Here is a 24,386-nt window from a genome sequence, read left to right on the forward strand (position 1 = left end):
TTGGAAATGGTGAGGAGGAGGGGTTGCTATACTTCTATTTTTGCCAGATCTCAAGAAAAACTTGACTGAGATGTCAAATTGCAATGACTATGCCTGCCACTAAATATGCTGATATATGCACATTCCTGTGGCGGATGTCTGCTTACAATGAACAATGAGTTCTTTCCGTCCCTAGAAAGATAGACAGCTTTGTGTGCTCAAATGGCTGGGATCGAACAAAAAGTGGAAACCTGATCAAATTCTTGTAACTCTTAGAGAATTTAAATGGGCTCTTTTGTCTCATTTAAAACTTTGCTGAAACCCAAATTATTAATTAGATTGTAGACGTGGTAATATGCAATAATGGTTTGATGCATGAACAAAGTCCTTGAGAGGGGCCAGTTGACTGTGGTAAGGAGTAGTACTTTTGTTATAATGAAGAAGCAAAGGCACTTCTGGCTTTTAGTACTATTTGTGAATAGCTTTTGATCATAATCAACACTGAGTCCCTTTTTCATAAATTCTTGTATTTATTTTTAGTCATTCAATAAATTATTCAACTTACATTTACTCATCATCTACTATTTGCCAGGGAGTAGTCAATCAGGCTCCATTTTTAATTCTAGGTTAAAAATGGGAAAACAACAATAAGAATAATAGTAGAGTCAAGATAGTAATAGTTTGCAGATACTCCCTGTGTTTCACAAACATTATCCTGTTGTATCCTGGCGATCGCCTTGATCAACATCATGTTCAGCTTCACAGGTGGAGATGCAATGTCCAGTATCAAAGGACTTGTTGAAAAAGCAGATAAGCTCAACTTTGAGTGGCTGTGGTCCCACGATATGCTCGGCTTGCCTGGCCAAGCCCTTTAAGTGTCGTCTTCCACGGGGGCACCTTTACTTCTTACTGAGGCCATGCCCCCTTCTTCCTTTATACCCCAAAGACACCCAGCGCCATTATCAGTACAGACCAGGAGTCAGCCAATTCCTACCAATTGATGCTTATTTTCCAAACAGTGTACAAAGACAATGTAGTCAAAACGTCTTAAAATCACATGTCACTCTTTGTTACAGAGTCTCCCTGCTCTCTTAATCAGGCTTGGGTCAGAATGAGGGATCCAGTCATTAGAGCCGAGATGTATTTTAGCGGCAGGAGTGCACTTAGGCAGTGTATGGACTGCGTTCTGGCAGTTCTCAACAGGCCTCTCTGTACAGCGCACACATCCTAGAGGACACCACGTTAAGAACAATTCATTTACCCATAGAAACCAAGAGGAGACGTTTAACACCAAACAAACCAAAGGCCGGGGGAGGGAAGCAGCGTGTCTGAAAACGACCACAGTTCATAGCAGTGTTAGTAACAGAAACCATCGCCAAGGATAGCCACCTTCCTTCTCAGAGAACAACGTATGTAACGCGACATTCAAGGAAGAATCCTTCCCCGAGTTCTGCTGCCCACTTTGAAAAACATCGAGCAACAAGTCACATCAAAGTGTCCTGACTTAACCACAGTTGTCCCAACTGCGGGCAGTTGTCAGCTATCCCACGGTTTCTGTTTTATATTTCTCATTAGAAGTGTTTCTTGAAGACCCCTTTATTCCAGAACAAATATTTGAATGAGGATTATGTGGAAACAAGAAACAAAAAAGACACTGAAAAATAAAGTGAGACGCTATAGCTGTACAGGATTTAACAAAATATTAACAAAATGCACTATTTAAATTCCAAATCTGTCAAAAATTAAATATCTACAGATCACCAGAAAAATCCATATGGTAGAAGGTAACACACTTAACTCATGATACACATTTTCCAGGGGATACAGTCTGGTGGTGGGTAGAAAAGTAATACACTCATTAGCAAGTAGCCTGAAAAGTTATGTGACTATGTTAGGTAAGTGAGTGGTGTAGGTAAGACTGGCTATTGGGATAAGAAGAGGCAGACCTCAAAAGGAGAGGTAGGGCTTAGCAGGGGAAGAGTAACATCAGCTGGACTCTGAAGTGAGGACCGTGACTTAAACCTCTCTGTATAGTCCACACCAAGTGTCTTGTCTGTGCTAATGATCCTTGTCATCCTCTTCACTTTTATTTAATAATAAGCACTAGGTAACTTTTCTTTTCTTCCTTAATCTTTTAATCCTTTTTAGCTTGATCCTGCTGAAGTTTCAAGGAGCAGGTTGCTGCTCTCTGTCTGTATCACTGGAAGTCTAATAGCCTTGGAAATATGTATTCTGCAACTCAAGCCCAGTCATAGGCAACACACAAATGAATGGCCATGGCTGCTTCAGAAAAACTTTACAGAAACAGGAAGTGGCCTGGATTTGGCATACAGACCGTAGTTTGCCAACCCTGGAAAATCCATCTCACTAAGGTATTTATATGGGTACCCTCTAGTGCAGATACTGAAAGAGGAGGCATGGCATCAGGAAGAAACAATCGCTAAGAATGAACTGTCCTCTGGGTGCCACTAGCCACATGGGCTCTTGAGCCCTGGAGTGTGGTCAGTTTGAGTTGAGATGTGCTTTCAGTGTACAATATGTACTTGGATTTGAAGTTTGCATAAAAGTGTAAGATATCTCACTAAAATTATTCTGTACTGTTTATATATTAAAATGATTATTATTTACTATATTGGGCTAACTAAAACATTTTTTAAGTTTATTTCTGTGATACTGGGAATTTGGACTTGCATTGGAGATCAGGTAAAATTGATTATGAAGGTTGCACACTTATGTTACAAATCTTTGCAGAGCCTGTATAACTCATCACAACTGAAGAAAAGCCCAGGCATTTAATATAAAGGATACTACAAATTCCAGTTAAAAACTTCAGGCAGTGCATGTAAAGAACATTTCACAGTGGAATATATTGGACCAAGGTGATTATATTCATTCCTACAGTTGATGGTCGAAATGTATCCCCTGAACCAACACTTGGTTTAAAATACACAGAAATGATGTGTAACATCTAAATATCTGTTTTCCCTAAAATAGTTAACTCAGCATAGCCATAATGTATTAAATACTAAAGTAACTTTTAGTTTTAAAATTATCATTAAATAGGGAGGATTCCTTATTACTTCAGAAGCAGGCACTTCATTGAGACTGTCCTGCTACTAAGATCACTGTTGCAGAAAGAACTAGCAAAAATCTTGTATTAGTCCATTCTCACACTGCTATAAAGAACTACCTGAGACTGGGTAATTTATAAAGAAAAGAGGTTTAATTGAACCATAGTTCCACAGGCTGTACAGGATGCATGACTGGGGAGGGCTCAAGAAACTTACTATCATGGTGGAAGAGTGAAGGGGAAGCAGGTACATCTTCACGTGGTGGAAGGAGAGACAGAGAAGGGGGAAGTGCTGCCCACTTTCAAAAAACCAGATCTCATGAGAACTCACTTACAATAACAGCAAGCGAGAGACTGCCCCCATGATCCAATCACCTCCCTCTCCAACACTGAGGATTCCAATTCAACATGAGAGTTGGGTGGGGACACAGAGCCCCACCATTTCAGATACCAAGTGGCTGCCTATTTCTGGACAGTGGCGTCTTCGGGAGCCAGTGTTCATCTGTCCCACTTAACGTCAATGACCCCTTCATTTTAAAATCTGAATGGTGACATTTCTGATCCTGGAACAGGAGCAAGGTCAAAGGCTTCTTTCTCTGCCATGAACCCAAGTGTGAAGACTCCTGGAATTTTGTGCCCGGACTCTTTTCCTTATCCCAGGTTTTGCCTTGGTGGGAGAACGTATTGAGAAAAGGGAAGACTTCCTCTCCAGTATTTCAGTTCAGCTTCCACTCTCATCATTAACATTGGCCGCTGTGATAAGCTGCAGGAGTTTGCGTTTTCAAGTGTCCCTCTCAGTTGCTTGAACTCGAGAGGCAGATACACAACTGTTTATTTTTTAAGTGGTATCAAATGGTCCAAAGGAAATAGAATGAGACAGAACACACGTAAGTAGATAAAGTAAAATGCTGTGTGTAGAAACCAAAGGTTTTCAAATAGGAGTCTGGACGTCTGGTTCCTGGAATCTTTATTCCACACCATTGTCACAGTAAGTCTCCCAGAAATGCAGCAAAACAGCTGGTCACATGCATTCATGTGTCCTAAGTGCCTTGGGAATATCTTTCCATGCAATGCGACATGCCTATTTCCACATACCGAAGCACCCTATGTAACACAAACCAAAGAGAGGTGATCACCACTTTCAGAAGAGGTAACCTCACTGTGAATCAGAAGGCCCGGAAATCCCAGGACAGAAGGTCCCTCAAATGACGGTGCTCTGGTCACAGCAACAGCACTAAAGAGAGTTCCACATTCAATCTTGACCCCATTCTCTCTTCACACCAACGAGGATTTACTGAGAACCAACTATGTCCAACATTTCTGACAGGAACATACATCTATGAAGAACAGTGTTTCACAGCCTCATAGGGTAGGTTACATCATTATATAAATAGCTATCAATGCAAGGTAGACAATGATAAGGATCATAAAAGTATACCTTGCTAAAGTTCAAAAGAAAAGGGCTAGAATTCACCTGGAAGGAACAGACAGGGCTATGTGGAAAAGTGGCATTTTAACCAGACTTTGAAGAGTGAATAGGGTGTGTTTGCATAGACACCAGAGAAAGACATTACAGAAGTAATAGTGTGAGTCATCTAAGCACAGACAATGAATAGTGTTTGGCCCAGTCCTCGTTGCAATATTTGAAATAGATGAGCATAATACAGGGATAGAAAGCATACTTGAGAATGGGCGGGGAGTTACCTCAAAGAGTGGGGTAAGGTGTTGGGTTTATTTCTGTATGAAATAGAAAGACTCTGGTATTGTTTGAGCAGAAAAATGCCAAAGCTGTATTTTGCAATAATTGATCTGAAAGCAGAATGTAGAATTCATTTATAAGAGTGTGGGTGACAGTGGGGGTGTGTGGCGTGATGGCTACTATTAAAAGTCCAGAACGAAGATAATGACAGGCTACTCTAAAGTAATGATGGAAGAAATGGCAGGGATAAAACATTTGGGAGGACAATTTTAGAGATAGAATTGGCAGGAAGTAGCCGCTGATTGGCTGCCAGACTAATTATCCCAAAGAAGAGCTCTGACCTTGCCATTCAACTATACAAAAACCTTCAGTAATTTCACATTATTGAGAGAACAAAGTCATAAACTTATCTCATAGAGACTATTGTAAGTATGACACTCATGATCTCCATGACCTACACTTCAGTACACTCTACCTATACTCCACCTATGCTTCAGGATACTGTTATCTATACTCCACCCATGTTTCAGTACACTCTATCTATACCTTACCTACACTTCAGTATACTCTCTCTATACTCCACTTATGCTTCAGTATACTCTATCTATACTCCACCCATGTTTCAGTACACTCTATCTATACTTCACTTATATTTTATATACACTTCAGTACACTCTACCTATACTCCACCTATGCTTCAGTACACTCTACCTATACCCACCTATGCTTCAGTATACTACCTATACTCCACCTATGCCTCAGTATACTCTATATTCCACCTATGCTTCATCCACGCTTCAGTACACTCCACCTATACTCCACCTATGCTTCAGTACACTCTACCTATACTCCACCTATGCTTCAGTATACTACCTATACTCCACCTATGCCTCAGTATACTCTATAGCATATTCCACCTATGCTTCATCTACACTTCAGTACACTCTACCTATACTCTACCTACACTTCAGTATATTCTACCTATACTTTACCTACACTTCAGCACATTATACCCATACTCCATCTACACTTCACTATAATCTGTCTATACTTCACCTACACTTCAGTACACTCTACCCATACCTTCAGTACATTGTATCCCTACTTCACCTACACTTTACTATATTCTACCTATACTCCACCTACACTTCAGCAGCACGCTGGCCTATACCCCACCTAATTTCAGCAAACTCATCTATAATTTTACCTGCAAGCCATAGGATACTCTACCTGTAAAATTCCCCTCTACCCATACTTCAGTACATTCTATCCATACTCCGAATTTTACACTTCTTTATGTATTCTACCTATACTCCATCTCGACTTTCAGTATAATTTCACTTATATTTTACTTCCTAGTCTCAGTACATTCTAAGTGTAGACTCACTCTTACACATTACTTTTTCTACTATCTGTAATTCCATCTACACTTCAGTGTACTCTACTCATATTACTTCTACCTAATTTCAATAAATCTGTAACTATATTCCTCTGCCTATACTTCAGCATGTTTGTATCCATACTCCACTCTGCACTTCTTAGTACATTTATGCCACTCTAAATCTTGCATTGTTCTCTTCATCTATAATCCATCTAATACTTCAGTATACTTATCTATACTTCCACTCTACACTTTCAGTATACTTCTACCATCTATTACACTCCATCTATACTCTGGTATACTCTACCCATACTCCGCCTGCACTTCAGTACATTCTACTCCACCTAAACTTTACTGTTCTCTATCTATACTCCATCCGCACTTCAGTATACTCTACCTATACTCCACCTACACTTCAGTATACTCTACCATCTACACTCCACCTACACTCTGGTATACTCTACCCATACTCCTCCTGCACTTCAGTACATTCTACTCCACCTAAACTTTACTGTTCTGTATCTATACTCCATCTACACTTCAGTATACTCTACCTATACTCCACCTACACTTCAGTATATTCCATCTATACTCTATCTACACTTCAGTATACTCTATCTATACTCCATCTGCACTTCAGTATACTCTGTCTGTACTCCACCTACACTTTAGTATACCCTATCTATGCTCCATCTGCACTTCGGTATACTCTACATAGACTAGGCCTACACTTTACTGTTCTCTACCTATACTCCATCTACACTTTAGTACACTCTACTCATACTCCACTTACACTTCATTAAACTCTACCTATACTCCACCTACACTTCAGTATACTTTATCTATACTCCACCTACACTTCGGTACACCCTATCTATACTCCATCTACACATTGGTGTATTTTATCTATACTCCACCTACCCTTCAGTATACTCTATCATCTACATTCCACCTACATTTTGGTATACTCTACCCATACTCCACTGAACTTCAGTACATTCTACTTCACCTAAACTTTACTCTTCTCTACCTGTACTCCATCTACACTTCAGTATACTCTATCTATACTCTACATACACTTCAGTATACTGTCTATACTCCACCCAAACTTTAGTATACCCTATCTATGCTCCACCTGCACTTCAGCATACTCTACACAGACTCCACCTATGCTTTACTGTTCTCTACCTATACTCCACCTACACTTTAGTACACTCTACCCATACTCCACTTACACTTCAGTATACTCTATCTATACTCCACCTACACATTGGTGTACTGTACCCATACTCCACTCACCTTCAGTGTCTCTATCTATGCTTCATGCGTTTCAGTTGCACTCTGCATGGACTCCGCCTGCAGCGCCGTTTCTCTGCCTGTGCTCCGCTGGCTTTGGTGCAAGTCCACCACCACCACCCCATTCCATTCTTTATCCACTATTCCACTCCACCCATTCCATACCTCTATCTTCCTTCCTCAGACTCCATTTCTCCATTCCATTCCTCCATCCTTCTCCACCTTCAATTCTTTATCTCTACTCCACCTACACTTCAGTATACTCTATCTATACTTCACCTATGCATTGGTATACTGTACTCATATTCCAGTTACACTTCAATTATGCTCTTACTTCTATGCTTCACTGGCACATCAGGACACTCTATCATGAGATCCACCTCTGACTGCTCTCCATTACCCCTTCCACCTTCCACCACTGTTCCACCCTTCCATTTTCTCTACACATCTCTATTATTCTATTTGTCATCAAAACTTTTCCTCATCCATTCCCTAAACCATGTGTATTCTCTTCTATGGGCTTTTGTACTGTAATTAGCTTCTAGAACCCTATGTTTTCTTCACAGATTATTTTAAACAATACCTTTTCTATGTTATCCCCACTCCAGCCTGGCTTGACATTGTGTCTCCCTCCTTTCAGAAAATTTTAACACTTAACTTATATTTACCACTTCTATCAAAGTCCAAGCCATTATATAGTTATCTGTAAATTTGTCTTTCCTTCCCTGTTGGTCTATAAAATATCTGAGACCCACGGGCAGTTGTGACTCATTTTCTTATAACCCTTAGCATCTAACAAGGTGAAGAATTGATTGAAAAAATAAATGAAAGAAAAATTCTATAAATATCTTTAAGCAGAAAGAGGGCGCGCAACAACATTCCTTTATCCAACTATCCAACCAGAGAAAATATAAAACAAATAAACAAATAGAAAAATGAAGAAATACTCCACTTCAAGGATCTGTGACTGCATTTCCCCAATTGGGTCAACCCTGAAGTGCTGGCATTTGGTCCTGTACCTCTCCCCCATACCCCAAGGTCCCAGCTGTTGCTTGTGGTCCCTCCAGACCCCGGATGTGAACACAGCCAAGGATTTGATTTCAAAACTATAAATGACATGTGAGAAACTTGAGGGTTTGATAACCAAGACCACATAAGAGTCAGAAAAGGAGGCTGATGTCAAATCCGAGCTGACAATGCATGAGAATGAAGACACGAACCACGTTGTACCTTCCTCCAGACCAAATCACACAGATATGTGTGTCCAACCTGGATATTCTATGCTGATGTATCTAGACAAGAATGTGGCTGTGTGGCCCAGATCAGGCTACTGCTCTGCCTTATCTAATAAACATTCTCCGGTTCTCCTTATCTAACTTGGAAAGAGATCACAAGATGTGATATGCACAATAATGTTGGTCTCAGATGGGTATATAAGCTGAGAGCCCTGGAGCTGCCTTCCTGTTATTAAATGAAGCACCGGATGCTGCGATCTGAAGAATGAGAATGATCTCCTCTGTCACACCACTTTGGGGGTCACCATTCAGGTTGGCATTGGTGTGAACAGGAGTGTTGTGCATGCTTGGAGAGAAAGGCGGGCCTCCCCCCATCTCTCTTCTCAAGCTAGAGCTGGCTCTTGGACAGATGTACATTACTGCCAGATAGGGGAGCAAGAACAAATAGGGAAGCATGCGAGGCCTCTGTTTCCACCCACACCAGGCCCTTGTTTTACCCCAAAACCTTGTATATTTGGCCTACGGTGACTTGAGTCAGTTACTTCAGCTGTCTGGAACATAAATGAGGTAGTGTGCTTCAATGTATTAACAAGTTATGCACAAACAGTTTGGGATTCCAATACATTTCTTTGCCACATTTAGGTCCTCCACCTACCTCACAGAGTGCAAATGAATCATAACACTCAATGACAAGTACTGTAGGTCACATTGTGTGTGCAGCAATGCTGCTGTGGGGGAAATAAGCCTAGATTTGTGGGTGACAGTGAGGAGAGACTGCAGTTGTAGACTTTACACAGCACCTCTAGCTACTGGGGTTTGGAAAGGGGACTTGCGGAAAGGAGAACCAAGTCGCCTGTGTCATGCTCCTCATGCTCCCTTGGCCACCCCTCCCCATTCTGTTCCACTTATGTTTGGTACCAGACTGTTCACCTCCCTTCCCAGTGTCTCTATCTTTGGCTTCTGATGAGGTTGTTTCCTTTCCTTAGTGACTGAGAAACAGAACCACAATTTATGCTCTATCTCTCCCTTTCTCTTTCACCTACATGCACTTCTATGGCCCAGGGCAGTGGCTCATGACTGTAATCCCAGCATTTTGGGAGGCCAAGGCAGGTGGATTGCTCAAGCTCAGGAGTTCAAGACCAGCCTGGGCAACATGGTGAAACCCCATCTCTACAAAAAAAAAAAAATCAAAAATTAGCCAGATGGGGTGACATGCACCTGCAGTCCCAGCTACTCTGGAGGTTGAGGTGGGAGGATTACCTGAACCCGGAAGGAAGAGCTTGCAGTGAGCTGTGATTGCACCATGGCACTTCAGCCTGGGTGACAGAGTGAGAAAAAAAAGAATATAACACTTCTGAGGTTTACTAAGTATTTTCATCACCAGTAGCTTTTTTGATAGTTTCATTCTATGCTTTCTACCCCATTCCCACTCTTCTTATGTTTGGATCCCACAGAGATAGAGACAAAGTCCACATTAGGCTAACCAAGGACAGAGGAGAACATATTCATTGCTGCATCAAGGACATTTCACTCAAAAGCGGTGGTAGAAGACTATTGTAGGCTGGGGTGTGGAGAAATAGGAAGAAAGGGAGCTTCTGGCCAGAAGCAAGCAGAGAGGAAGAACAGCAGGCTGTCACAGAGAGAGAGGAACATGTCTTTGGCTACTTGGTGAATTAGCTGGTGGTTGAGTGGCTATTGTTTGAAGAATGAGTGAAGCAGAGGATTCAGAGATTGTCAGTGTCCTGGGCAGAGGAGAAGAAAAGAATGAAAATAGCAATGAACTTAGAGCTGAAGAAATTACAATTTGTGTTCCTTTCAGAATATATATGACTTAAGGGTTCATATTGTGTATTCACTACCTTCAATATATCAATTAAGACAGGGTGAAAGAAGGAGCTTTTTCTCCATGTCCTTGGCATAGTAACAGCATCTTTATAAAAAGCAAAGCTGATAAAATTCAGTACATTGCTTTCTGAAGATCTCAGCTGATATAAAAAAAAAATTGGGAAATCAAGGGCAATCAGTGGTTTGCTGGCCCTGAAAATGTGCTGTCTCCACTACTGGTTGTCTTAACCTATGCTCAGAGGTGGGTATAGCAAGGGTTTCAGGAGTCAGTCTCTGGAGAGGGACTGGGACTCAGTAGAGATAACGCCTGGTTAATTCAAGTGAGATCTGAAAGCAGATAACAAATCTCACATTCTCAATAGGCTTTACTTAGTTTGAAATTAGTTAAAAATACCTGTTTTTTTTTTTTTTTAATGGAAATGGTATAAGGAGGAAGATAGAACATTTCTCTTCAAAGACTCAATATAGGGAAAGACCCTACTTGATATCACACAGGAAATGGGGGATGAATTCACTGCTATAGTAAAGTGCCAAGGGTGTGGCAATATAATACTATCTTGGTCTTCTTCTAAAAAATTTAAGTAAAATATGATTTATACTCTTACTTTTAGAGATATTATACATTCTACAAGTCATGTTTAAATTTGATCTTAGTTTAGAAGCAGGAGCTCCTACTAATTCCAAAGCCATGTTGAAACCTGAATTAAATAGTTTACTTATCTCGATACATAAGTTTATAAACAACGCTGGGGCCCAACCCTCACTCTAGTTTAGAGACCATTATATGTTTATTTTTCTAAGGTATTTCTCTGTGAAGAAGAAAGAAAAAATATTCTTATTTGGACATAGTGATTTTCATAGCAAAGGAGAAATAACTATTCTCATTATTTTCTAAAATGTTTTTAGTTGTTTTATGACAATTCTTATAGTTATTTTTGCATATCACAAGATCAAGTAACTCTTTAATCATCTTGTAAATCATTCAATAAGAAACAAAACTCCACCAACTAGTAAACTTCTAGACTGTCATGTTTAGATCATAGAATGAAATGATATGCATTTTCAGAAACTTTTTAAAGAGCAAACCATTAATAGTTTTCAAAGTGAAACTGCCTCCCATATATATTTATGTATAACTCCCCACCTTGTCACTCTGAATCGTATACAAATCATGGGTAATATAACAGAATGAATACTTAATTACACACTATCAAATATCATTAAATAATGACCATTCAGAACACTACATCTATTTACCACACATACCATGTTCATAGTTATATAGAAGGCCTGGTCCTTTTTCCCCATGTATCCAAATTACTCTGGTTTTCAGGGCTGATCCCAGATTCCACCTGTTCACCAGTTCTATTGGCCACTGCCCCTGATAAATGGCTTGCCCTTCTGTGATTTCTTTTTTAAAAATTTAATTTAATTTAATTTGAAGTTCTGGCACACATGTGCAGGAGGTGCAGATTTCTTACATAGGTAAACATGTGCCATGATGGTTTGTTGCACCTATCAACCCATAACCTAAGTATTAAGCTCCATACACAGTAGCTGTTTATCACAATGTTCTCCCTCCCCCAAGACAATCCTAAGCAAAAAGAACAAAGCTGGAGGTATCATGCTACCCAACTTCAAACTATATTACAAGCCTGCAATAATGAAAACAGCATGGTACTAGTACAAAAAAAGACACATAGAACAATAGAACAGAATAGAGATCTCAGAAATAAGACTGCACATCTACAACCATCTGATCTTCAACAAACCTGACAAAAACAAGCAATGGAGAAAGGATTCCCTATTTAGTAAATGGTGCTAGGAAAACTGGCTAGCCATATGCAGAAAATTGAAACTGGACCCCTTCCTTAAATCTTATTCAAAAATTGACTCAATGTGGATTAAAGACTTGAATGTAAAGCTTCTCTGTGCTTTCTATCTCAGGGACACTTCAGAAACTCACATGGGGAACTCCAGAGGGCACAGCACATTTCTGTTAGTGTGTCAATTGTCCCTGAAAACTTTTGGGGAGATTGTTGACATTATAACGTTTTCTCTGGTTATGTCTTGGGTCCTCAGCTGGATTTTCAGTTCTTAAGGGCAAGGACTATGCCTTACACTGGCTTAAGATTTGCACCTACAGACATTCAGTAAATAAGTGTTTGGTCTATTGAAAATCATTGTTGGCAGTCAAAGTAAGCATTAAATTGAGGATGTAGAAAATCATCAATATATTCTCTGTCTATGAAAAGTTTGTATTGGGGGTTTGGTTTCTTAAACAGTATATATCCTAGATAACCTGAACTCTTTAATAAATATGTTTACTTATTTTATGATTATGAAGATAATAGTAGTGCCTACAGCAATCCTATAGATTTTTGTGGGCTTTGGCTGATATAACCCATGAGGAAAGCACTCAATTTACTGTACATACTAAGTATTAGCCATTGTTATTATTGCTTTCAGGGTGCCTTTCTGATAGTCTGTTTTTATTAGCTTCTCAATATAATTTATCAACAGTTTGAATTTATATACAAGAGAGTATGTGTCCTTGGCACTTAACTTTACTCATTTTATGATCTTCCAAAAGTATGAGTCTTCTAGTTGGTCTATGTTTACAACATCTCACTCTAAGTAAGAATTGGGAATAGCCAAACTGTATGTCTGAAGCATATTTCTATTGCCTGTAAATTTTTTACTATTTTTAATTTCAAATGGATAAAAATGTTTCTGCGTTTGTTTTCTTTCCAGCCCCATTCATTCTACACATAGTTACCTTCCTTTTGTTATACCTCTTCATTTATTTTCATATGAGAAGCATTTCCCAATACTTAAAGTTCCACATGTAGAAATTCGCACTTTTGAAATAGTGGATTGCTTTGTTAAATAAAACATATCCGTGTTTGAATTTTCCCAATGGAGCTTCCTTGGTAGTAGTGACCTGGAAAGGCTCCTTTGACTCAGGTCAGGAGTCTGAGATTCAGGTGTGGAGAGAGACAACTGTCCAACCTCGACCTGAGCTTGATTTCTCAGACTCCTTTCCTTTTCCCACTGTGGGCCTGATGTTCTTCTCTATGTCGCTGGGATATTTTGGGGACAATATTCAGGCCCACTCTTTTGAGTTGGTGAGAACATGCCATCGGCTACCATGGTAAAAACCTAGTGTTTATTTGTACCCACGAGTTCTTGCTTGTCATTTTGGGTGCCTTCTGCTCTAGGAGACCAGAAGTAGGACATGGATTGTATAATAGATTTTAGCTGCTAAAAACGCATTCCTGCTTAACCTGTGCATACCCCAAATACTGCTTTTAAAAAGAAAGGTAATACATAAAGTTGATGGGGCTATTTCCTTAAGTATTATGTCAAGTCATGTTAATGACATATATCTCCCTGGCCTACATCATGAGAAGTTAGGAAGACTCATGTAGTCACCAGAGTGGCTTGAGAGAAACCAAGTAGTAACTGCAGCGCTGCCATGGCATGTACGTTTCTGTGAATTGTCAGGGCAACCCACCACCTACAGTTGGCATTATTTGTGTAAAGTAAGATAAAATTCTGGTTACAAAATGTATAAAATTAATAGAGAAAATAACTTAAGGCAAAGTTAGGTTTCAGTTACATGTCTGAGTGTCACATGGTCTAGTGACTTTTCTTTTCTTTCTTTCTTTCTGTTTTTTTTTTTTTTTTTCTTTTTCAAGACAGAGTCTCACTCTGTCACCCAGGATGGAGTGCAGTGGCGCGATCTTGGCTCACTGCAACCTCCGCCTCCCAGGTTCCAGCGATTCTCCTGCCTCAGCCTCCTGAGTAGATGGGACTACAGGTGTCCATCACCATGTCCAGCCAATTTTTATTTTTATTTTTGTATTTTTAGTAGAGATAGAATTTCACCGTGTTAGCCAGGATGGCCTCGATCTCCTGATCTTGTGATCCGCCCGTCTTGGCCTCCCAAAGTCCTGGGGTTACAGGTGTGAGCCACCTCGCCCAGCTGGTCCAGTGATTTTTCTAGATGACCAAGAAGCATTTGATGAGATTAATTTCTTGTCAACCTGCCTGACTTTGGTAGTCCCAGATTAGACTCATCAATCAAGCAATAGCACCTACTCTAAATACTGCAGGTTTCTGGTGTTGGGTTTGCATTTGCACTTCTCTGCAAAGTGGTGATAAACAAGGGGCCCGTCGGTGTGGCCCTGCTGATAGCATGATGCCCACTGTTACACAGGAATGCCTTTGAAATTGCCTTTGAAATTGCTGTCCGTGTGAGGATGCCAAACACGCAGTCATCAAGCCTTAGAACTGGGACTCTCTCAACTTTAAACAAGGGTCCTTAGAGGCAGAAAGCTGCAGTCATTTGTTTCAAGTCATCTCTGAATTCTATGGAGAGCTGACCTAGGAGGAAGCTCTTCCCAACACAGGGCTCCTTCACAGGGACTTTACGTCACTGTCTAGGTTGACTATGGGAGCAAAATCTCACTTAGAAAATTTTAAAAAGACAAAAAATAAAAATGAAAAAATGTTTAATATTAGGTAAAAATAGCCTCCTGGAAAGTAATGGAAAAATGAAGTTACCCTGTGTCATGGGTCATTGCTCCTATTTTGGAGAATTAGTCAGAAGCTTATAACACATGTGCAGCCTTAGCCGATATAACCAGACCAGGCAGAGTAAAGTCTTCCTGACTCTTGGAAGAGACCAAAATAATCAATCAAGGGATTTTGTAATTATCCTCCTGACCGTGCCCTTAGTTAAAAGCTCCAGGAGCAGGAGCCAGGAGGGGCGCTAAGGCAAGCCAAACAGTTGGAGACCATGGTGTTGTAAGGGCCGGAGCCACATGCTCCCCAGTCATAGCAGGAAGGGAAAGAGACTTGATCTTGTTGGAGGAAGGATGAGATGTGTGAAAATCGCTTACTGATTTTTTTATTGAAAGAGGCCATTTTTGCAATGCTGACTGCCCAATCAGCAAGCCTCACGCTTCAGTTATGCCTTTGAGGCTAAAACACATGATTCAATTTGCGTATGTTGGATTGTGAAAATGTGAAGCATGAAATGTACTCTATCATTGACTCTACTACTCCTTACACAACTTCTGCACCTAATCCGTGGAATGGTGATATTTAACATTTGGAATATTTATCATAGGCTTAGTGTGTTTTCTAACTAATTCCACATTTAATATACATACATTGAAATGTTAGGTAATAAAAATGAGATGTTACCTGTTGTCTCACAAATTTGCCTTTCCACTCTTACTAACCCCTAGGATCAGATACTGTTTTGATCATTAACTTTAAAACTAGATGAACAGGTGGCTTTGCCCATTTGTAAACAGGTGTGTTAACTTGTCCCTGGAGAACAGATACCTCATTTCTTGGCTGGCACTATGGGTGTGGGTCTCTTAGGGAAAAGGATTGTTTTTGAGCTAATATAATCCCAGTAACAGCATATTAGCTTAAAAAAAAAAAAGAAAACACTTGGGCAGCAAAACTGCCTCCATTCTTGTTCTCAGGACTGTGAAAAGAATCGTGAAATGTCTTGGAAGATTCAGAAATTCAGTGGAAAATTTCACACGTTAATTCAGCACCTAATGTGCCACATTAAACAAAGGACAAGTAAGAGATTGATCTGAAAAGTATCTGAGCAGATTATTAAGATTTTATTTCCTATTACATACAAGAACCTAGCATCAACCAACCCTCCTCACTTTATATAATCGCAGAATTCCATTTTTAAGCAAAGACATGTGGCTTTTTGATGCTTGAGCTCCTTAAATTTCCATACTCTGAGAGAATGTAAAATGCGAATTCTAACCCAACCTGTCTTTTACAGGGTATAATGGCAAAATTCTTAATTCTAAATACGCAGGTAAGTGCAATCGGGTCTGACTCAAGGGAAACGTGGCAAATAGTCATTGGAATTGTCTGAAATACACGTGACCAGTTTCTAATTTGAATTCTCCTCTCCTCTTTGTTTTGACGTTTCTGCAGCCAATGGTGAGCCGGTGGATAACCAGGTTGGCCGCCCCTTTCAGCTGTCTGCACTGTGACAGGACTGGACTGCTTATGGCACTGAGAAGGCAGAGACAAGTGAATATGACACAAGGGATCTTCCTGTTTGCTTGGAAGGTTGGCCCTCAGTCAATAACCTAGGGCTTCACCATGCCAAATCCAAAATGTTCTGTTGTTGATCTCTGGTATCAACAGCTCAGAAACTGCAAAACAGACCCCCGACAGTTACCAACACCCTCCTCCAAAGAGCATTCTGTTTACTGTTTCGTGTTTTCTCAGGTAAGCGAAGGCTTGCTGCGATTGTAACTCTGCAAAATGGAAGGGGACAGGGAACGTGTACTTAGAAACCATGATGGATGAGGGCTGACTATCCAGAACCTTCAACAATGTGTAACTCTTGATTCTGTAAGCAGTCAGTACACTGAAATCATATGTGCCGTCGAACAGAGAATATGGTGATTCAATGCCATGCTGTTGAGTGATCAGTTTTGGAATGGTCACCTGGATTCCTGAAGCACTGATTACCCAGGAAAGGGGCCTCAAGGTTCACCCAACTCTTCTTCTTAAGTCATAAGAATGCTTTAATCTATTTCAAAATGCATTCAAGAAAAGTAAACCTAGAAGTATTTATGATTACCCTTTATCAGAAATATGCATATGTATACACACACACACACACGTACACACATTACCTGACATTTGTGGGGCAGAAATTTGTTACTCAGTTCTATCTCATTGGGCTCTGCACATAGTAGGTGCTCAATATATGCACATTGTATTAATTATTCAGTTACGGTGCTAAGAGGGAAGGGAGGTGCTGACCTTAAGGAGTCTCGCCTTTTGTCTTCAGCATTGACTTTGATATTTTCTTTCTAGAACAGGACAGTGAGGAGAGCCCCTGCCTGCCCACCATTGTTGCTAACTCCAGCTGGTCTATCACTGAAAACTTTAAAATGCAGAATCTAAAACTAATTAATATATGTACAAGTAGGTTTGGAGGGAAGGAGAACAAAAGGGAGAACTGCTACCCCAGCGGCTGAAAAGTCCCACTGGGGTGCAGACATAGTCCCCTGATCTTGAGCACTGAGCATCTTCCCAGAGTGACGTGTAACAGCCCCAGAGCCTCTGCCCTGGGCATGAGCGTCTTGGTGTTGGCAGCATGTCAAGCCTCATCCATGGCTGTCTTTTCCCTGCTTTCTTTAGTATGCTTGGTCTTGGGAAAGTGCTCATACAATAAGAGGGTGAGAGGGATGGACAGGGTTAAATTCATAACGTGGTGCTCATTCACACCACATTAGCCATAGGGACACTACAATTAGGCATAAAATTTTATTTCTGTGAAATATACTCTAAGTCCTAAAAAAAAAAAAAAAAAAAAAAAGAAAGCCAGCAAAGAAAGGAATTTCCCTTGGTGGGTGGGGGAAACAACCAAAAGCCAAACAAGGTACTCTTGAGGGCAAACAGCAGAGCAGCATTAGAACAACTACCATCATTGACACCAACCTACAGGACACGAGGACAAAAACAGGTTTGAATCCAGAAAATACAAGTCATTATGACTTATCCTATTGATCACTGAAAAATCAGAACCACGGAATAATACACCGAGTTTCTAAATTTCCAAGTTATTTCCAAGTACGAGTGGTCTCTGTCTCATGAAGGAAGTCGGTAAGTCTATCTGCAGGAAAACCTGGTTCAGATGAAGCCACAATCAGCTGCCATTAGCACGGACAGCAGAACAGTTTCATTCTTGCCACCCCTTATAATCATTTCCCCCTCGTTCCTGCAACTGGTGATGAGCAACGCTTTCCACGACCCAGACAACAAACAGCTGGATGGATGCCAGGAGACCATACATCCGTGGTCTACCATGCCCTTTTTAATCAACTTCCTAATTAAAAAATGCCATGCTGGCATGAGGTATGAAGGGAGTAGGCTTGGAATATATTTTACAAAATAGCATCCCCTAATCCTGGGGTTGTTGAAAATCTGTGTTCTTACAGATGTTGATGAGTTTTTCTGGTGCAGAGATAGAATCAATTTGCTTGTGCCTGGCCCTCAAGACGTATTAAATTTATCCTGGAGGAAACTGGATTCTGAAAAGCTCTTGCCCAGATGCATTAGGGCAGGTGGGAGTTTCAGAGAAGCACAGGGTCCACCGGCAGATGCGGCACTGATTTCCGAATGTTCACAAGCTACCAGACAGCTCCAGAGCAGACTCGGTTTGATGGCTCTCTATGGGGTGCCCTGCAGACTCGATTATTTCTACAACCAGTCTGGCTAGCATTGTTTCATGGCGACAAAGCTCTGTGCTTTCAGCTTCTGTTCAGATGGCACAGGCTGGTGGAATACGTGCACCAGGGAGGGGAGGTTGGGCCAAATTTAAAGTCAGCCTCTAAGAATGGTCCATTGCTTTCAGGGTTCAGTGGTGTGGTAGCCCCTGGAATCAAGAGGTGATGCTGACTTTTGAAAAATCTTTCTGTTGAGGGCCATTAAAACACACTGTGCATTTAGGTTGAGATAACGGCATGAAGGCACCACTCAGAACAGTGTTTGAGCTAGAAATCCTATAATGAAAATCTTTGTCAATGTACTAAAAAAAAAGACCCCCATAAATTATTAATTCATGAGTTGTTTGCTTTAGAGTCCTAAACCTGACATTCCACACTTGAAAATTTCTCAAGCAAATGCCCAATATCCTTGAGGTAATTTTCTTTGAAGCAATTGGAGTATTCTATGTAAACAGTCAGACTTCAGTAAAAAGCAGTCAGTATGCAATATTGAGTCCTAAAGTTCTTTCAACTATATTAATGAGTGCACAAACACATCTAAAGCAGGCTTACATGGCACACATACTAACCCTATGGCTCAAATATTGTCAGCTTACACACATTTTCACACTGGCATTTTAAAAATACACACATGCATGCACTCACAAAACCATGGAAGAGAGGAATTATAGTACCCCAAGAGTGCAAAAATACACAACAGTACTGAATTTTAAAGGGAATACAGTCAAATAACCTTTTTAATAAAAAATATTTACCTGTTTTTTTTGTTTTTTTTTTTTTTTCATTCACAATCAATGGAAACCCCACCAAAGCAATGCCCTCTGTGGCTTCGGTGAGCAGAGCAGGCCCGCTGAGACAGTAGACGCCCCACACTGACCAGCATTGCCTACACAAGGGCATTTAAGTAAAGGAGGGCTTCATCTTTGGACTCACACCTTGGAATCACATCAATTGATTAAAAATTTTGCCATAAAAGGCTGCTTTTCTTTCCAAAGTTGACACTCAACCTTAGAGTCCAACTAGACAGGGAAAAATTCCCTCAGAAATCACCTTTTCAGACAGGTGCACATCAGCCTGTTTCCAGTCCTGGGACCTTTCCGTGTCTTTGCCCGTGAGCCTGCTCCACGGCCTGAGAACAAACGTGACAGAGAGTGGCACATGAGGCTCCCTGGAGTGGAGACTAATATGACACAATTTTGACCCTAAGAAAAAAACAAAACAAACAAACAAAAAACAGCTGGGCTCCACCTTTGAAGGCAGCCAGGCACAAAGAGCATCGGAGAAGGGGCTTTCAGGGATCTCCGCATAGAAATGCACAAGGTGAGGTTAAAAAGTAAAAGCTGATATTTTGCCCCAAGAAAGTTATAAACCACCATCATAAAGCTAAAAGCAGCTACATTAATCATATAAAGCTTGGTTCAACTCTAACATGAAATGTAGCCATGAGACAATAATGGAACTATGACTTTATGACTTTTCTCTAGGTAAGATTTCATGAATCTGCTTGAAAACAATTTGATATTTAAAACTGCTTGAGTTACATTTTTAAAAACTCAATTTTTTCCTCATTCTAGTTTACCAGCAAATTTAAAAATGAAATAGAAAAAGAAATGTGTCTGTGTGTATAAACACACACACATTGAAAAAACAATAGATAATTTACCTATTATGCAGAAAAAGCTCAATGTGAGTACTAAGAAACTTGCAGGATGAGAGGGAAAATGATGAAAGCCAAGTTTCAGCAGCTTCACATGAAGGGTTAATATGTTTTTCAATACCTTGTGTTTGAGGTTTAGATTCGTTAAAGGTGGTTTCCTTATTTTTTGAAAAGGTATATTTTTTTAAACAGAAAATATTTTCCCCTCCCCCCAAAAGTTATATTTTCTGTCAAATATTCACTGTTATTGTTTAAAGCAAACAGCTAAAGTAAAGCAACTCTTTAGAAAAAAAAAGCTTAAAATAAAAGCAAAATAAGATCAAGTGATCTAAAATATTCAGGAATCTATAAAAAGACAGTTAAAGAATAACAATTTCTACTTGAGTTCTACCTAAAAAGCAGGTGAAATAATTAGGTCAGTTAAAACGAAAAACCTTGCCTTTTAGGGAGAATCGGAATTATTAAAACAGGATAGAACTATTTATCTGTGAATTCCCCCAGATGGAAGTATATTTAACTAAATATTAAAACACCCATATTGCAGTAGTACAGTCACAGAATTATATAAGAAATGTGTCACTGATGACAATAGAAAATTAGGATTCCAGCAGGCTCTTTATTCTTACTTCTCAACTCAGAAGACTGATTTGCAAAAATGATCTCCATTTTTCTGAAAAGAACTGAGAGTATCACTGTGTGCTAATTTCTACATTTCCTAGTTGTAGATTCTACAGATCAATAGAAACTTCAGTTCAATTTTCACAATCTCCAGTAAGTTGCTGGTTAAATTAGCTAAAATCATCTTCCAGCTAGGAAAAATACATACTAGTCAAAACTAATTATGTCTGGGCTTTAATTGAAACAACATTTGCTAATTTTGCTGGTCTCGATGCACGGTTTCAGAAAATATTAATTAAACACATTGAATAATGGCTGCTGTAAGTTTCTAAAAACAATCACATCTAAACAGTTAATTTCCACTTCAGACACATGCACACGAAGACGGATGAAGCCGCTACCCCACACCAGCAGCAAATGACTATTCTTTTGTTACTGACCATCAGGAGTTGAACTTTGCTCCACTTTGGGAAGCGGAACAAACGCTCTGGAGAAGACAGGGAGCACAGGACATATTTACCTGGAGGGGATATCAAAGAGCAGCCTCAAGACTTGCCAAACAAAGTCGTCCCAGTGAATTATCTGTGCCTGCAGCCGCACTTGGCACCTTCGGCTAAGCCAGTGTCTGACAAGCAGTTGTTCCCACGGCAGCCACCCCTGCCTTCCATCTTAGGGACTCACCCAGAAAATTCTCCAACCTGCTCCACGACTACAAAACTCTTCTAATGCTTTTGAACGCCCACCATTTGTTCTCCATTCATCCAATCAACTTTCCACTGCACATCTTCTCTCTCTACCGGCGCCCAGGCAAGGGGCCACTTCTCATCTGTATGCTAATTATTTTGCCACATGGACAAAAGTAATAATGCTTTCAGACAGGAAACTAACAGGCCTGAAGTCGAAGATGGAAATTAATAAGTTGACACCACTAAACGACAGGGAAGACGGGCATGCGTACAGCGCTCTGCCGGGCGGGTGAAGCGCAGCCTCCATCAAAAGGCAGCAGACAGACAGCGCCGGGCTGCGAGTCCCGCCTGTGCTGCGTGCACCAGGCTCAGGCTCCCTCAGAGACCACATCGCTGCAGCAGAAGAGCCTCGGAAGCATCCTGCTGACTTACCCTGTCTCAGGCTGCCTCCTTGAAGCAACACAAAACATATCCACTTCCCCAAACCCTAAGGTGGGAGGGAACTTCACTGCTGATCTAGATATTTTTCAAACTACAGCTGTGGATTAAACCAGCAGTTTCTAACCTTCCTGTGTATCAACCTTGCAACACAGGCAGACACGAGTGGAGATGTGTGCTGTATGCTGCTTGCCTTGTACCCACAGGCCCCTAAATCTCTAGAGCAGAATGTGTATCATGAGCAGTGCTGTATTTAATGTAATAGATGAGAACTGTAAATACTGGAGTCAGGCTGTTAGCAGCTACCAGCTAGGCAGTCTATCTAAAAATATCTCCCCTATCATTGATGTTATGGTAAATTCATGCTGTGGCCAAAGAAACCTCACAGAAATAAGCTGAACCTACAGTATTTTAAATGGCATTACCGGTTAACATCCAAGCAAAACAAAAAGAGGTTCCAAAACCTGTCACTTCTTAAAATAAAAGAATGGTGACACAAGAGTTAACTCTAACTGATTCTTAAAATCTTTTTTGGGTTGCCAACCACACTATATTATTCTGTTTCAGTATGAGCTTCTTGTATCATTTTCTTTTAAAACAAAAGACATGAAACTTCTTGTCTAAGAAAGTTAAAACATTTTTCACCTTTTAGTATTGTTTGAAGAAAAAAATATAAACAAAGTTTTCTTTGAAAAGACAAGACCTTATAAGGTTTTTAAAATAACTAAGGGAACATAGATACCTGATGTTCATTAGCATTTTTTTCTGGCTTAAAAAAGTGCTGATTTTATAAATGGCTTCTTGAATTAAGTCATAGATGTTTTACTCTGGTGGTGACTATACCGTTTCACTCTCTGCAAACCTCTCTCCTATAACACTCACCGTTATGAAAGGCTACATTAAATCATAAAGGCAACTTTAGCACCTCCCACCCTCGCCCCTGGAAACTAGCCTTGAATACACAGACTCATGTTTAACAACAACTCCAGGCAGCATGCAGACATATCGGTGCCCACAATGGCATTACACTGAAGGAGAAGCTCTTTTGAGAGACAGTCCATTGTCGGCGTGTTCACATGCCAAACCAAGAGACTTTAGGAAGTGTTGTGTATGCAATCAAATGAGAGCTGGAGCTAGGCAGGCAGGTAGAGAAACAACTATTTTTGAAGTACTTAAGAGAAGAACTGGGAACTGCAACCACCAGGGAAAAAAAAAAAAAAAAAAAAAAATCCTATGTAACCTTTACAATAAAAGGAAAGAAGTACCTTTTTGTGGAAGAGCTGGTGGCCATCAAGCCAAATCCTGTTCCGCAGTCTGCTTCTCACCCACGCAGGGCTCTGTCTGCCGTGGAGAGACCATCGCACGTGCTGGTCACAGTTCCCTCTGTGTTTCCATTCCATTCACCCCTACCCTCTGGCGCCCGCACTTCACCAGCCCACTATCCACAGTGAGTGAGAGTTGAGAGCAGAACAGCACGAGGGAGCAGCCACTGCAGGCTTTCCACAGAGCACAGTGCTGACTGTGGTTTCCGTGGGGAGACTGACAGAGAAGCCCCAAGTTACTAGGAACACCCTCTTCCAGCTCTCAGAGGTAATTCCTCTGAAGACCAAGCTCTTCCCTGATGTGTTGAGACCAGACTTACTGGTTACTACAGAGACTGCAATTCCCTTCCTGTCGAGCCCTGCTAGACACCACTGCAGTCTGAAAGCAAGGAAAGCTTTAAGAGAATGTCCTGTATCATTCCATCTTCTCACAACACAATACTCCTTACACTGAGACTAAAATATTCACCCCCCCCCCAACTTTTCCGATAATCACCACGTGGGGAGCAGAGATTATTTTAAAAGAGGTACATGGTTGGAAAATTTTCCTAGCAGAATAGCCTAATACAGCACTGTTTATCAGTCTTTCTCTATCTAATAAATAAGCATTTATGCATTCTTTCTAGTTTTATAACACCTGGCTTACATTTTCTCTGCCATCTCTGATTACTTCTACAGATACCCTGAGGACTCATTATGATGTCAAAGCCAAAAACACTTCCATTGTGGAAACATGCATAGAAAAATCATTGTGTATGCTGGAACAATGCAGGTGTGAAAGAAACACAGAGAGAAGAGAGGGTGGCAAAACAGACAAACAGGGACCGAGTAAGAGAGAGAGGGCAGAAGAGAGAGAAAGGAAAGTG

General features: G+C 40.5%; 1 long non-coding RNA gene across 3 annotated transcripts in view; it reads right to left on the reverse strand.

Annotated features, from left to right (window-relative positions):
* Nucleotides 1–24,386, reverse strand: part of LOC103876672 — a 274,519-nt gene that overhangs the window by 245,731 nt on the left and 4,402 nt on the right. The window contains exon 2 of one of the 3 annotated variants that reach the window (XR_635996.4): nt 23,464–23,539. The exons of the other annotated variants lie outside the window; for them this stretch is intronic. This is a non-coding gene — a long non-coding RNA (uncharacterized LOC103876672). The remainder of the gene's footprint in view (nt 1–23,463; nt 23,540–24,386) is intronic. 3 annotated transcript variants of the gene reach the window in all.

Source organism: Papio anubis, chromosome 14 (genome assembly GCF_008728515.1).
Source record: "Papio anubis isolate 15944 chromosome 14, Panubis1.0, whole genome shotgun sequence".
In the NCBI taxonomy this organism is placed as follows: Eukaryota; Metazoa; Chordata; class Mammalia; order Primates; family Cercopithecidae; genus Papio; species Papio anubis.